The sequence below is a fragment of the Aethalodelphis obliquidens genome, unplaced genomic scaffold (assembly GCF_003676395.1).
Source record: "Aethalodelphis obliquidens isolate GAN/ISIS:26980383/991018 unplaced genomic scaffold, ASM367639v1 scaffold68, whole genome shotgun sequence".
In the NCBI taxonomy this organism is placed as follows: domain Eukaryota; kingdom Metazoa; phylum Chordata; class Mammalia; order Artiodactyla; family Delphinidae; genus Aethalodelphis; species Aethalodelphis obliquidens.
The window spans coordinates 6246866-6257683 of record NW_020838012.1 but is presented as its reverse complement, the minus strand read 5'-3'; positions in this window follow the sequence as shown (position 1 = coordinate 6257683).

Sequence of the window (10818 nt, the reverse complement as noted above, 5' to 3'; positions counted from 1 at the left end):
GATCTTCCCGGACCGGGGCACGAACCCGTGTCCCCTGCATTGGCAGGGGAACTCTCAACTACTGCGCCACCAGGGAAGCCCTGCACCACAATTCTTAATCCATTTTTTTGTTGATGGACATTTAGGTTGCGTCCATGTCTTGGCTATTGTAAATAGTACTGCTATGAACATTGGGGTACATATATGAATTAGCGTTTTCATCTTTTCCAGATATATGCCCAGGAGTGGGATTGCTTGACCATATGTTAACTCTACTTTTAGTTTTTTAAGGAACCTCCATATTGTTCTCCATAGTAGCTGCACCAACTTACATCCCCACCAACAGTGTAGGAGTGTTCACTTTTCTCCATACCCTCTCCAGTATTATTATTTGTAGGTTTTTGATGATGGCCATTCTGACCAGTGTAAGGTGATACCTCATTTTAGTTTTGATATGCATTTCTATAATAATTAGTGAGGCTGAGCATCTTTTCATGTACCTTTGGCCATCTGTATGTCTTCTTTAGAGAAATGTCTATTTAGGTGTTCTGCCTATTTTTTTATTGGGTTGTTTGGTTTTTTTTGATATTGAGTTGTATAAGCTGTTTGTATATTTTGGAAATTAAGCCATTGTTGGTCGCATTGTTTGTGAATATTTTCTCCCACTCTGTGGGTCATCTTTTCATTTTGTTTATGGCTTCCTTTGCTGTGCAAAATCATATAAGTTTGATTAGTTCCCATTTGTTTACTTTTGTTTTTACTTCTTTTGCCTTGAGAGACTGACTTAAGAAAACAGTTCTATGATTTATATCATAGTGTTTCATGGTGTTATTCTTATATTTAAGTTTTTAAGCCATTCTGAGTTTATTTTTGTATAGAATGTAAGTGTTCTAACTTCATTTATTTACATGTGGCTGTCCAGCTTTCCCAACACCACTTGCTGTAGAGACTCTCTTTTCTCCATTGTATATTCTCGCCTCCTTTGTTGAAGATTAATTGACTGTAGATGTGTGGCTTTATTTCTGGGTTCTCTGTTTTGTTCCATTGATCCATATGTCTGTTTTTTTGCCAATACTACACTGTTTCGATTACTGTAGCTTTGTAGTAATTGTCTGAATTCTGGGAGGGTTATGTATACAGGTTTGCTCTTTTTCCTCAGGATTGTTTTGGCAGTTCTGGGTCTTTTGTGATCCCATTTAAATTTTAGGGTTATTTGTTCTAGTTCTGTGTAAAGTGTCATGGGTAATTTGATAGGGATCACATTGAATTTGTAGATTGCTTTGGGCAGTATGGCCCTTTTAGCAATTATAATTCTTCCAATCCAAGAGCATGGAATATCTTTCCATTTCTTTTAATTATTTTCAATTTTCTAATTCTTTCACCTCTTTAGCCTGGTTTATTCCTAGGTTTTTTGTTTTTTTGTTTTTTTTTTTTTTGCAATTTTAAAAGGGATTTTATTTTCTTATTTCTCTTTCTGATGTTTCATTGTTACTGTAAAGTTAATCTCGTATCTTGCTAACTTGCTGGATTTGTTTATCAGTTCTAATAGTTTTTTGTGGAGTCTCTAAGGTTTTCTATATAGAATATCATGTCATCTGCATATAATGACAACATAGAAGGGAAGATCCAAAATTTACTATTTTATTTTTGTTAAAGTATTCAACAAGGACTCTGGCCAAAGCATCATAAAAGTTATGAACACTGACAAACTTTTTTTTTTGCAATAAGATGTGTTTCTTGATTTCTTTTTTAAAATCCTCTATTTGTACATCAATTTAAACAAACAACGACAATAAGAAAAAAAAATCCACTCAGATTTCCTGCGCTGAATTAATTATTTAGCCATCATCATCCATTGCTCTGAATTCATTGAACACAGCAGGGAGGCACTAAAGCAGGAGAGATGATTACCTTCAGAAATCACAGATATTCACTAAGCTCGGTAGTTATTACTATACAAAGTCTCCTCCAAATGAAGTCTAGAGAAATTTGAGCTTGATAAATATAGGTTGAAGAAATTCATAACCCTTCATTTGAAGTTTTCACAGTAAAATGTAGCCCCAGTTGAAAATTTAATTTAATCATCTCAGTCAATTCTTTTAAGATTGTTTTCTTAAGAAAACAAAGCTAAAGAAAACTATTCTTCTAGTTAGTATATCTAGGTTGACTAAAATAATATAAGGATTTTCTAGCAATTATGTTTAGTTAAAATTTTGTTTAACATCCTATTCTTGCTTTATTGTTTATTTAATACAATTTAAACATTTAATAATTTATTGATAGGAGGAAAGATTCATATTTTGGTCATAATTTTGTATCTCTAACTTCTTAGAAATCAGTACTTGAGATACTATTATATAAAAATCAGCTGGAAATATTAAATTATATAGGTGTTATCTTGGATAAAGTTCCATTTGCTAAACCAGAGACAAATTGAGCTTTAAAACAAATTATTGCAGTAATGGATTTGAACCATTTCATCAAACCATGAGTCTACATTCATATAATCATATAAATAAACAAGGACATAGAAGAGAAAGGAAATTATTCATTATAATGAAATGCAAAATACTGAAGGAATTAGAAAATCACCTTTTGATAATCAACATAGTAACTAAACTTTCAGGCACATAAATCTTTAATGAATCTAAAACTAGTAAATGGGAATTTAGTTACAAATAACATACTTACATAGTCTTTAATTATCTCCCTACATGGCATTTTTTAACTACAAGGAGAAAAATAATAAATTTGCTGTTGAGAAATGTAACAGAGAAATAATTAAAATTAATATCACCATAAAGAAAAAAAAATCTGGTAGCACTGGACATAATGTATCACTTCTGTACAATTCTTGCCAAAATTGTTAACCATAATTTTATCATGGGGAAATATCAGACTAACCCAAATTGAGGGACAGTCCACAAAATAAAAGTTCATATAATTCAGAAATGACAAGATCATAAAAGACAAAAAAAAAAAAAAGAAGGCTGTGAAACTGCTCCAGATTTAAGCTTACTAACAAAAACAATGTCATCAATGCAATGAGAGATTCCCAATTCAATCCTGAACTAAGAAATATTATTGTATTTTTTTGTAAAAGATATTATAAGAAAAAATTTGTAATTATAAATGAGGCCTATAGATTAGGTGGTGATATTTTTCAATTCAAATAAAAGTGTTAATATTTATTTTGAGAAATATTATAAAATATATTGAGAAATCAATTACAAAAGTTGTTGGGAAGATTATTAAAAGCATTCAAGACAGGGAGAGAGAAGACAGAGAGAAGAAGAGAGAAAGAGAGAGAATGATAAAGTATAGTATAGTTACAAAATATGAACATTTGTGGATTTTGGCCTGATTTTAGAACTGAGGTAGAAAATATATAAAACAAGCCTTAATCATCTTGTAGTGCCAGAAAATATGATATGCTTAAAAAAATTAAAACACAACAATAACAATTATTTATGGGCATATCAAATATTTCTTGACACACCAACAAATGGAGCCAACTGCAAAGGCTTCCAATGGCCAAAGCTGGAACACTTTGAACAATAAATAGTACTGGATTAAACCCAAATTATAAAAGGAATATCCAATACTGATATAAATAAATTATATAATAAATAAATTGGATGAAAAGACAAATCTGTGTAGAAAAATTCCAAATAATTTGTGTAAATACTCCCCACCCTTAAGGAGTAAAAGTATAACTCCCAACTTCCTAAGTGTGGGCTGTGCATAGTGGCTTCCTTCCAAAGAGTGGAATATAGAAAGGGGTAAAAGAAAAACGAATATCCTTACATTGGAGAAATCTGCCAAGCACTACCTCAACCAAGTGATGTTTAACATTAACAGTGATAAGTCACACTGATAACATGTGCCCTTGATATTATGTGACAAAAATGGCACTGTACCTTTCTAGTCTACTTCCCCAAAACACATTGCTCCAGGTTAATCATGAGAAAAATATCACACAGATCCCAATTGAGGGACATTCTACAAAATACATGACCATTAATCCTCCAACTTGTCAAGGCCATCAAAAGCAAAGAATGTTTATTTTTTAATTGGTCAGAGCCAAGAGGAGCCTAAGGAGACAAGACAACTAGATGTAATGTATTTTCCTGGATGGGATCCTGGAAAAAGCATATTAGGTAAAATATAAAGGATAGACTCTGCTTAATAATCATGTGTTCATTAATTGGTTCATTAATTATAACAATGTATCATACTAATGTAATTTGGTAGTACTGGAGGAAATTAGCTGCCAGACATATGGGGGTCTCTGTACTATTGTAGCAATTTTTCTGTAACCTAAAACTGATCTAAAAATAAAATATATCTTAAACATAAATATATATAGTAATTATTTGTATTATAATTTCAACATTTTTGTAGGTCTAAAATTATTTCAAAGAAAAATTTAAAAATAGAATGATTTATTATCAGACATGAAATGGTTGTTGGCAAATTTTGAAGACTGGGCACTCAGAAACACACACTCCAATCTTGCCTCTGAAAACAATTAATTTTATTTTTAGCTCTTAATTAGCTATAAACAATTAGTATCTAAGTATTTTAGTTCACTCATTTGTGAAATGGATGTATGAGCTTCATAACCTATGTATCAGACTGATATAAAGATGATACAAGATGTAAAAGTGCTCTGTGTTCTGAAAGAATTTTAAAAAAGCTTTTTAAAAGTAAAATAGAGTTACCAAATTAAATGTAAATTTTAAGGAAATTGTTGATTTTCATTGTTTTAATATTTTCTATTAAATTATTTAATAGATATTAATAAATTTCTTAACCTAATGCCTTAAACAAAAACCAGAATAGAGCTTGATTTTGATCACTTTCTCCATTTCTTGGTGATGCAAAATTTCCTTCTTCTTTAATATGATAAAAAGTTAATAATTTTGCTGAAATGAACATAAATTTTTGAGTGTAAATCAAGCTAAATTAGTGTTATTTATAGGTTTGGCCACATCTTTTATCTGGGCTTTAAGAACTACATTAACTGGTGGTGGAAATCTCTTCTTTCATGGCTTCTCTGTTTCCAGCTTAGCTTCAATGTTGACTATTCTTTGATAAAACCACCTAACTATTTTTTGAATACAATTTTATCAGAGATAAACAAATTAAACTAAAATTCAGTTGGTTGATATGAAGTGGTATTATAAGTTAAACTCTTTTACTTAATGAATCTTGTCACTCAAAGTTCTATAACTGTGATCTTAGGACACTGGATGATAACTGTTGTAGGAATATATACATAATTGCAATAGATGGTGGCAAGGGGTAGAACTGAAAAATTGAAGAGAAAATACCATATATTGGGGGGTTGGGATAATTCTGTTCACTAAAGAAAGTCCATATTTTAACTTTAAAAAATACTGAAATTACAAACTTGAATTAAAATAAATAAATATTCACTCTTTTCTTAAAATCAGGGAAAAAAATACTCAGAGTTTACTTTATAAGAAATATGAGTTCCAACATTGCCAATGTAACAAATAAAAATTAAACCACACATAGGAATATATAAAAACTGGGGGAATGAAAATTTTGAATGTAAAAGGATGCTAAGTTCATAGTTTGTCTAAACATTCATTAGTAGAACATTAATTAATTACATCATATCAATTTTTATAAGCTGGAGTTAGAAAACCTTTAAAATACTTGCAGAAGTATATACATATATGTAGATACAGGATTTTTTAAAGATATGATACATGAAAAAATATATACAATACACTGTATATAAAGTACTACTGCTTATAAAAGGTAGTACGTTATTTAAGTGTGTATATATATATATATATATATATATATTTACTACAGAATGTGACTAGGTAACTAGGCTGGTAGAAAAATATTTTTTTTCACTTTTAACATCATGAGATAATGAGAGAAATTTTGGCTGGTAAGACGGCAAAGCAGAAGGATATTAGCTTACCCTTTCTTACAAAACCACCAAAATCACAACTAACTCCTGAACAACAATTGACCCAAAAAACCCACTGGAACCTACAAAAAAGATACCCTACATGCAAAGACAAAGAAGAAACCACAACAAAATGGTAGGAGGGGGCACAAGCATAATAAAATCAAATCCCATACCTGCTGGGTGGGGACGCACATACCTGAAAATAATTATATCACAGAAGTTCTCCCAGAGGAGTAAATGTCCTGAGCCTCACATCAGGCTTCCCAGCCAGAGGGGTCTGGCAGCAGGAGGAGGAGGCCCCAGAGATTCTGGATTTGAAGACCAGCTGGGTTTGATCACAGGAATTCCACAGGACTAGGAGAAAGAGAAACTCCAACTTTGTAGGGTCTGCAAAAGTTCATGTGCACACTGGGACCCAGAGAAGAAAGCAGTGACCTCATAAGAGACTGGGCCAGACCTACCTGCTAATACTGGAGTGTCTCCATGGAAGCAGGAGGCAGCTGTGGCTCACTGCGGGGACAAAGACACTGGCAGTGGCAATTCTGGTGAGAACTCTTTGGAGTAAGCCCTGCTAGAGGCTGCTATTTCTTCCCCAAGGCCTAACTCCACCAAACAGCCTGTAGGTTCCAGTGCTGGTTTGCCTCAGGCCAAACCACCAACAAGGTGGGTACACAGCCCCATCAGTCAGCAGACAGGGTGTTTAAAGTCTTCCTGATCATGGTCCTGCCTACCAGAGGGACAAGACACAATTCACCCACCAGGGGTCAGGAACTAGACCTTCCCACCAGGAAGCCTGCACAAGCCTCTTAGACAGCCTCATCCACCAGAGAGCAGATAGCAGAAGCAAGAAGAACTACAACCCTGCAGCCTGCAGAACAGATACCACAATCACAGAAAGTTTTGTCTACAAACTGAGATGGCAGAGGAATATATCCCAGATGAAGGAACAAGATAAAACCCCAGAAGAACAACTAAGTGAAGTGGAGATATACAGTCTACCAAAAAAAAAAAAAAAAATTCAGAGTAATGATAATGAAGATGATCCAAGATCTCAGAAAAAAATGGAGGCACAGTTTCAGAAGATGCAAGGAATGTTTAACAAAGACCTAGATGAATTAAAGAACAAACAGAGATGAACAATATAATAACTGAAATGAAAAATACACTAGACAGAATCAATAGCAGAGAAACTGAGGCAAAAGAACAGACAAGTGAGCTGGAAGACAGAGCAGTGAAAATTACTGCCATGGAACAGAATAAAGAGAAAAGAATGAAAACAAATGAAGACAGTCTAAGAGACCTCTCGGACAACATTAAACACACCAACATTCACATAATAGGGGTCTCAGAAGGAGAAGAGAGAGAGAGAAATGACCTGAGAAAATATTTGAGGACATAATAGCTGAAAACTTCCCTAAAATGGGAAATGAAACAGTCACCCAAGTCAAGGAAGTACAGAGAGTCCCAGGCAGAATAAACCCAAGGAGGAACATGCCGAGATACATAGTAATCAAATCGACACAAATTAAAGATAATGAGGTAATGAGAAATTGTGTAGAAAGTAAATATTAACTAAATACTGAAAAATAGTGTGGTAGGTCATGACCAGCCCTATGGCACAAAATCCTCTTTAGGCAAACCTCTTGACACAGTAAGAAATAAAACATAAAATCATTTAGCTTATACTACTAGTTCATGAAATAAATTGTTATTATCATAATTGGGTAGAACCCTTGTGTGATGGATTCTCCTTTCCCATCCCTTTACCTCAGTCTAAAAGGGTACAAAGGTCAGTAAGCTTGGGATTCCAGGTATCCCTGACTCAGTGGATTCCCAACACAAAATGGACTGCTCAGACTGGACTTACCCCTAAGTAGAGCAAGAGAGGCACCAAGAAACCCTGTTCTCTCTCAAAACTTATGTCCTTGGTTTAATTTGGTGGATTGTGGTAAACTACAGTGAAAGTAAAACTACTTAGCATGGTCTGAGTAATTATTGACTGACTGACTCTTCAGAACCCTTGAGATGGATTGTGAAGTCAGTCCTCACTGAGGAGTAGGAAATAAGTGGAAAGAATTTTGGAATTTAAAAAAGTCTACTACCTACTTATGAAATTTTGTCCAAGATACTCATTAAGAAATCACTTCAAGATCTCCATCTTCATTGATACAAAAACAAGTAATGATAATACTTATTTCATAGAGTTGTTGAGAATATAACAGGCAATAATGTACAGTGAACAATTCAATAATGTCAAGCACACACAAATGTAATTTATCTAGCAGTGAACTGATCTGATAATTATTTTATCTATATCAAAAATAATAAAATACGTTGAAATATCATACAAACAAAGCAACAGAAATATTAAAACAAGAAATCACAGAGACTTTCTCTGAGTTCTTCAAGACCTGATATAATGGACAAATGACTCTTGTCAGTGAAGTTATACACTTACTAGAGATAAGAGGTCCACTTACAAGTCTGACATGAAGAGAATCAGCCAGATTTTACCAAATGACAGAACCAATTTTTAAGAATCAACAAAATAATAAAAAATGTCAGAAGTAAAGTCTACAGGCTATATTGAAATTTGTAATTCTGGAGAGACAGATGCAAAGGGAATTACAGACAAAAAAAGGGAAAACTGTATATGTAAAATAAGTACAGGGTATGCTAATACAGATAAAAATAATCTTTTACTCAGAAAAGTCCATTTTCCCACAGAAAAATCTCTGGAAAGAGCTGAATTTGAGAATTACCAAGAAAATACAGTGTAGCAGTAAAATACATACTTGAACTAAACAATTATTTGGGTAAGCATAGCTAGAGAGACAACATAGAAGCAGACCTGAATGGAATAGTTATTCCTCTACTCTGCCTTTCATATATCAAGAGATGGTTTAAATAAGTTAGAAAATGAGGTGTAGTCATACTAAAAACTATTCAGTTAAAATTCATTTAGTGTTAAATTATAGACATTATATTAGGACATCAATTATTTTATTTCTTGCTTTATTTTATTTTCTCCTGGCCTGCTAAGTAAGGTTCTTTTGATAAGGGTTTACACTTAAGGAAAGGTAAAACAAGAACCCCTGTTACTGGCTAACCAGGTGCTTAAACTTGAGATCCTGAGGAAAATCACAATAAGGAGTGATAAAGAGTTAACTTTAAGCCATTGTTTCTGTCATGACAATTTTTATTTTGTTAAGTTTTTCAAATTCTTGTCTACTACTCTGCTCATTCAAATCTTTGAAATGTTTTGAAGAAGTATTTTTTGAAAGCACAATGGAAGAGTTAATAGAATCTGAATCTTTAGTCACAAACAGCAAGCAAAATCAGGCAAATTTAAGCAAAAAAGGATGCTTTCATAAATATATTGTGTACTTCTAAACCATCAAATCTTCTGGGGGGCGGGGCTAAACATCAGTCTCAGACACAAGGAGAGTCAGTGAGAGAATTTGTTTGACAAGATACCTTTGCCATTATTTAGCACAGACACAAGGTAACCAATCAACACCAGTGACAGTGAGCCCTTAACAATGACATCAGTCGTACGACTATCTCTACTGCTGATTGTACAACAAAGACAAGTTGTTGGCATTATCAACATCAGAGGAGGTTCTGAAGATTCTTTCTTTTTTGGTGTATCTATTCCATATTTGTTTTTTGTTTGTTTTGTTTGTTTTGGTTTACAATGTTGTGTTAGTTTCTACTGTACAAAAAAGTGATTTGTGTATATATATATATATACACTTTTCCATTATGTTTTAACACAGGATATTGAATATGGTTCCCTGTAATGTACAGTTGGACCTTGTTGTTTATCCATTCTGTATATAATAGTTTGCATCTGCTAACCCCAAACTCTCAATCCATCCCTCTCCCTTGGCAACCACAAGTCTGTTCTCTGTGTCTATGAGTCTGTTTCTGTATTGTGGATAAGTTCATTTGTGTCATATTTTAGATTGAACATATAAGTGATATCATTTGAGTTAATTCATCTCACTGGCAGACATGATCACATGTCACAGAGCACAGAAGATGATGAGAAAGAAAGTCCAGACAGATTGTTTTCAGCACTGTAGTGGAGAGTGGACAAAGAAATTCTCTGAACATAGAAACTGCATTCATAACTGGACTGCCACAAGATATGGGCCCCACAGCACAAGCTATATAACAAATATTTAACACACTGGACTTCTGGTCAATAGTAAAATAGAAAAGCTTTGAGAAAGAAAATAACAAAATTGCATTTTAGAAATCACATGGTTGCCGAGAAGAAATTTGGTTGTATGGTGCAAGATCATTAGAAAAGTTAGAAACCTAATGCAAAAGTTTTCCTTGAAGTATATATTTTAGGGACACATGTTTTTTCCTCACAACTCTTTAAAAAGTGAATTCATGTGTATAGAATAATAGAAGAGGAATGTTAATTTGGTTTTCTTTCTTTTTTTAATATATCTTATTTGGCTCTATTTGGTTTTCAGTCAAGAAACTTACAGATTCTTTCTTTGTTCTTAGAAATGGAAATGTAACCACAATGCATCTAGATTACCGCTTGAGTCTACACTTCCATGATGAGTTGGCTCCTAACTATTTTTTTGGATAATTTTAGACTTTTAGAAAAGTTGTAAAAATAATAAAGTGAGTTATATATATTTTGTTTGCTTTCCCTAATGTTAATATTTTACATGGAGATGATACAATTTTGGAAATCAAGACATTAACCTTAACCTAAGACAATTAACTAATCAATAGACCTTATTTGAATTTCTCTAGATTCCCACTTATGTATGTATGTATGTATGTATATATATATATATATATATACACATACACACACATTATATATATATATATATATATATATATATATATAT